This window comes from Triticum aestivum, chromosome 7D, assembly GCF_018294505.1.
Source record: "Triticum aestivum cultivar Chinese Spring chromosome 7D, IWGSC CS RefSeq v2.1, whole genome shotgun sequence".
NCBI lineage: Eukaryota > Viridiplantae > Streptophyta > Magnoliopsida > Poales > Poaceae > Triticum > Triticum aestivum.
In genome coordinates this window covers 370,275,394-370,281,527 of record NC_057814.1, presented here as the reverse complement: position 1 = coordinate 370,281,527, position 6,134 = coordinate 370,275,394, and the positions used below count along the sequence as shown (strand labels likewise).

Here is a 6,134-nt window from a genome sequence, read left to right as displayed (position 1 = left end):
AGGGTGACTGTACCTACCCGGCTACAGCCACCTTCTCACCCATGCAGAGGCAGCTACTTGGCATGGGTAGTTGGTTCAGCCCGTCCCATTCCAGGTCTATGGTCAGTACGGTTTGCGCCGCTTTTGAAGTAAGCGCCAGTTGGTTGTGTCCTAATGTGATACCCTATGTAGAGGAGCCCGCCATCCAAGCCGACCCTCCCTGGGTTGCTTTCACCAACATGAGCTCCCCTACCCACCAAATATTTATTTATATTGTAACCCTACCCGGGTCACAACTACTTAATACAGATGCTTCACCTGATCTGGTCCAATTGCCAAATCAGTGGATCCACCTGATCCAAATTTCATTTTATTTATGAAAAATATTTATTTTAAAATCTTATGCAAAATTTTGGAAATGACCCATAGCCCGGAAAACATTTATCAAGACATGGTCAAGGAGATGACGACTTGCCGGATAGTGCTTCGACCAACTCGGAACCACCGGGCGTGGCTCCTACGGATCCGAGATCGGCTCCTGATAATTATTTCACAACCATGTTTATATTTCCTAATTTAAAATCTAAAGATCCAGCAACACGGCCATGTTGGGCAAGCCATAATTAATTAACTAGGTTGTGATACGTCCTAGTGTTTCATTGAGAGATAAAATGCATCAAACCATCCAAATCAGAGTAGCATGCACGTATGCCATCCAGTCTAGAGAGTAAAAAAATGATAAGTAAAAAGGAAACAGTAGCCTAGCACTACTAGTACTTTACTCGTTGAACCCAGCTCGTTCCTCTCCTCGTCTTCTCTGCTATCCCAAGAACAGAACCAGCCACCCACCTCTCTCTCTCTCCCCAAGAACAGAGCATGGCCGCCGCCGCCTCGATCTGCCCCGTCCGGGCATCTCCGGCGACACGGTGGACACCTACAGATTCTCCTCGTCTCCCTCTACCATTTCCCCCTATTTATTTTATCCGCCGCCGCCAAAAACGTCGCCACCACTCAATCCTAGCGCCGCCTGATTCAGGTCCGGTGGGCTTGCCACCGGCTGCAGCGGCAACGACGTCTCCATGCCTACATCCTCCCCCAGCGCAGCCACACGCACGAGGCGTGCAGCCACGGGCGTCGGGCGTGTGCGGCTTCACCGGCGCTGCTCGGTCGCATGGCTCTGCTGCTAACGGTGTGGACTAGCCACATCCTACTGCTACTACTGGTAAGTACTAATTCTGATTCCTTCTCCATAAGTGTTCCAAATTTCACATCGAGTGCCTGCTAGATGTCAACGTGGGTGTGCATATAGTGTTCATTTTATCTCAGGCCCTACTATTGCCCACTCAGCCATATTGCCTTCTTTCTCTTTGTTTATCTCAAGGCCATGAGATTAATCAAGATTTAATCTATGGCGTGGTCATGGTATTGCTACTGATTAGATCTAAATGTTGTTCCTAACTAGTGCTACTCATCCTTGAACACCATATAGAAGCAAATAGTGGCAGTGAAACTCCAAAATTAATTACTTGTGAGTAGATTATAAACATCAATCACTCAATTTTTGCTACAGATTGGCAGGGATTAATAATTAGAACAAGGTAGTATACACAGGAAGATTGATCTTTTGTATACACACATACATGTCTTAGCAAGTTACTAGTACTTAGGATTTGATTCTTGGCATGTTAGATCTAGTACAAGCCATAGATGTCATTCACAGAAACTTTTACAAGCTTTTGCAATTGATCTAATTAGTTTTGATTAACTTGGGTGTTTACGCAAACATTTTGTTCTTTTTACAGCAAGATAAATAGATCAAGGTGAATAGATGCTCATGGACTGATTCAAACCGAGGTGAAGATAGACAAGAAGTCAAGCAAGAAGGGCTAACACAACAAGGTACTTGATTAGTACTTGATGGCGCATGCGACCCAAAGGGCTTCACCGCAGTGAAGGACAGCAGTGTGGCAGAAGGTGAAAAGGCAAGTGGTGGTGGTACTCCAGTGTATGTGTGTGTGTGAGGTGGAATGGACCACAGTGAAAGGAATGGCTCCTATTTATAGTGGGGTTAGTAGCTATGTCGGTTTGGAGAGGCATTACATCTGGCATGCATGCGTGGTTAGGCTTGCATGCATGCCTCCACTTGTGTCTCTTGTAGGCTGTACTAGGGACAAGTGTAATTTGCTTGACTGGCCATTAGTTGGCATTTACTTTATGTGGAAAAAAATGAGACCAAGATCTGATTATAAATTTGTAGAATACATGGAGGTTTGGAAATATTTTGTTGTGCATGGTCAAATGCTATTTGCTATAATAAAAATTAAATGTCAGGTGTTTCCATTATTTTAATTAATGTTTGGGCAACGCCGTTGAAATTATTGTTATCTAATTTTGACGGTTCTTACACTTATCCTTAGTATCTAGTGGACTAAGGAATTTTCTCGATTATGGAGGTGGTAAAACAGTTCGTCGTAAAGGGTTACGTCGATGCAAACTTTGACACTAATCCGGATGACTCTGAGTAGTAAACCGGATTCGTATAGTAGAGCAGTTATTTGGAATAGCTCCAAGTAGCGCGTGGTAGCTACATCTACAAGATGACATAGAGATTTGTAAAGCACACACGGATCTGAATGTTGCAGACCCTTTGACTAAAACCTCTCTCGTAAGCATAACATGATCAAACCCTAGAACTCATTGAGTGTTAATCACATGGTGATGTGGACTAGATTATTGACTCTAGTGAACTTTGAGTGTTAATCACATGGTGATGTGAACTAGATTATTGACTCTAGTGCAAGTGGGAGACTATTGGAAATATGCCCTAGAGGCAATAATAAAATGGTTATTATTGTATTTCCTTGTTCATGATAATTATCTGTTGTTCATGCTATAATTGTATTAACTGGAAACCGTAATACATGTGTGAATACATAGACCACAACATGTTCCTAGTAAGCCTCTAGTTGACTAGCTCGTTGATCAATAGATGGTTATGGTTTCCTGACCATGGACATTGGATGTCATTGATAACGGGATCACATCATTAGGAGAACGATGTGATGGACAAGACCCAATCCTAAGCATAGCACAAGATCGTGTAGTTCGTTTGCTAGAGCTTTTCTAATGTCAAGTATCATTTCCTTAGACCATGAGATTGCGCAACTCCCGGATACCGTAGGAATGCTTTGGGTGTACCAAACGCCACAACGTAACTGGGTGGCTATAAAGGTGCACTACAGGTATCTCCAAAAGTGTCTGTTGGGTTGGCACGAATCGAGACTGAGATTTGTCACTCCGTATGACGGAGAGGTATCTCTGGGACCACTCGGTAATGCATCATCATAATGAGCTCAATGTGACCAAGTGTTTGGTCACGGGATCATGCATTATGGTACGAGTAAAGTGACTTGCCGGTAACGAGATTGAACAAGGTATTGGGATACCGACGATCGAATCTCGGGCAAGTAACGTACTGATTGACAAAGGGAATTGTATACGGGATTGATTGAATCCTCGACATCGTGGTTCATCCGGTGAGATCATCGTGGAACATGTGGGAGCCAACATGAGTATCCAGATCCCGCTGTTGGTTATTGACCGGAGAGTCGTCTCGGTCATGTCTGCATGTCTCCTGAACCCGTAGGGTCTACACACTTAAGGATTCGGTGACGCTAGGGTTGTAGAGATATTAGTATGCGGAAATCTGAAAGTCGTTCGGAGTCCCGGATGAGATCCCGGACGTCACGAGGAGTTCCGGAATGGTCCGGAGGTAAAGATTTATATATGGGAAGTCCTATTTTGGCCACCGGAAAATGTTCGGGATTTTTCGGTATTGTACCGGGAAGGTTCTAGAAGGTTCCGAAGTGGGGCCCACCTGCATGGGGGGACCCACATGAACGTGGGTAGTGGGGGCAAGGCCCCACACCCCTGTTCAAGGCGCACCAAGATCCCACCTTAGAAGGAATAAGATCATATCCCGAAGGGATAAGATCAAGATCCCTAAAAGGGGGGGATAACAATCGGTGGGGAAGGGAAATGATGGGATTTCTTTCCCCCACCTTTGCCAACGCCCCAATGGACTTGGAGGGCAAGAAACCAGCCCCCTCCACCCCTATATATAGTGGGGAGGCGCATGGGAGCAGCACCCCAAGCCCTGGCGCCTCCCTCCCTCCCGTGACACCTCTTCCTCCCCGCTTGCGCTTGGCGAAGCCCTGCCGGGATCCCGCTACTTCCACCACCACGCCGTCGTGCTGCTGGATCTCCATCAACTTCTCCTCCCCCCTTGCTGGATCAAGAAGGAGGAGACGTCCCCGCTCCGTACGTGTGTTGAACGAGGAGGTGCCGTCCGTTTGGCGCTAGGATCATCGGTGATTTGGATCACGACGAGTACGACTCCATCAACCCCGTTCTCTTGAACGCTTCCGCTCGCGATCTACAAGGGTATGTAGATGCACTCCTCCCCTCTCGTTGCTAGCATCTCCTAGATTGATCTTGGTCACACGTAGGAAAATTTTGAATTTCTGCTACGTTCACCAACAATATGTACCCCACAACCATTTAAAAACTCAAGTTTCAGCATTAGTTTGGACCTGACTCGGAGTCTAATAGGTGAACACGACGATAATGTAGCATGTCATCATATTAAGCGACGCATAACATAAGCAGACACGGAAGAGTGCGACCTCTCTTGCGGACCCGTGTCGTCCTCAAGGTCATCTGCTCAGTTGATGATGGTAATGCAGTTGCCGTGGCTGCCGGCGGCGGGGAAGAAGATCTGAGGCGGCGAAAGATAGTCTGGAGAGCGGATCCCTGCTGTGGTGAACCCTTCCGTCGTTGGAGCAGCTGAGCTGGGGTGGAACACAGCGCCGCAGGAGCAGGACAAACCACACAAGGTTTTCTTTGATACATATCTGTAACAGAAGTAATTGAGTAAGGGCTTGTTTGAATTTGAGGATTCTAACAATGCAGGGATAGGAAATAGACAGGAATAGGATAGGAATGCACATGCAAAACAGAGAATTTAAAAAAACAGGATTTCTGCCAATCTGGGTGTTTGATTCACAACAATTGGAAGATCACGGGATGCAAAAAAGCATGGTGAGATTAAGTCAAACCACAAGAAAATGCACGGTTATAATTCTATTATGCTACTATCTCTTAGTCTTGTGCTTGATGAATAGGAATATGAAAAGGAGGAGAAGTGGAAATTAGAATTCCTACGGTTTTTCTTTCAAGGAGACACTAAAGGAACAAACCCTACAGTTTTCCTTTGCTCCATTCCTTTGCACCAAATTCATGAAAAGTAGTACCATAGGAAACTTTCCAATTCCGATGTTTTTCATTCACTTTTCCTTTCAAGCACTGGCGATTCTAGTAGGCAGGATTGAGCAAGGAAAATCCCACACTAGAAAAATGTTTTTGTGCTACTTCTATTACTTTGGACCCAGGCCACTGCCATACTAGCTCAACTCCCAGGCCCATCGACAAATGCACAGCTCAAACGCGCAGAGATAAATAATGATGGCGTTCAAGAGAGTCCATCACGGATAGCTAAGTTGCCTGGTACCTCACTGCTTGTCATATAGTAGGATAAAATAATCGTATTTCCCGTTACTACGAGTGCTCCGTGGACAATATATATAACATGTAGAGTAAAAAAGAGATGCAACAAGTGTACAACCTCTTTGGCGAAGCCATGTCGATCTCAGCGTGATTGGGTTGGCCGGTGAGGATGCTCCGGCTGACTTGGCTGTCGGAGGAGGGGAAGAAGATCTTAGGCGTCTAGAGATGGAGCCCGAGGTACTGCTCCGCTGTGATGGAGGGTTTCGTCGTTGGAGCAGCTCCGGTGAGTTGTACGACGCCGAGACTGAAGCAGGACAAGAGAGACAACGAACAATGTTACCCTGAGTGGAATTCTAATAGCATCTCCAATACATGATGTAAAATACATAACCACAAAGTGCTAGATGTAAAATACAGCAGCCGCTCATCTCTGAACTTAACTGTCAAAACTGAATTTAACTGTCGAAACTGAACTTAACTGTCGAAACTGAACTTAACTGTCGAAACTGAATTTTGCTATCGAAACTGAATTTTGCTGTCGAAACTGAACACACCAGCAAGGTGAGGCTACACGTCGGTCGACTGACTTT

At 45.6% G+C, this 6,134-nt stretch overlaps 1 long non-coding RNA gene across 1 annotated transcript; it reads left to right on the top strand.

The window, feature by feature from the left end:
- Positions 1-758: 758 nt before the first annotated feature.
- Positions 759-2,256, top strand: LOC123169056 (uncharacterized). The gene is made up of 2 exons (XR_006484636.1): positions 759-1,201; positions 1,782-2,256. It is a non-coding gene; the product is annotated as an uncharacterized lncRNA (long non-coding RNA).
- The last annotated feature ends 3,878 nt before the right edge of the window (positions 2,257-6,134 follow it).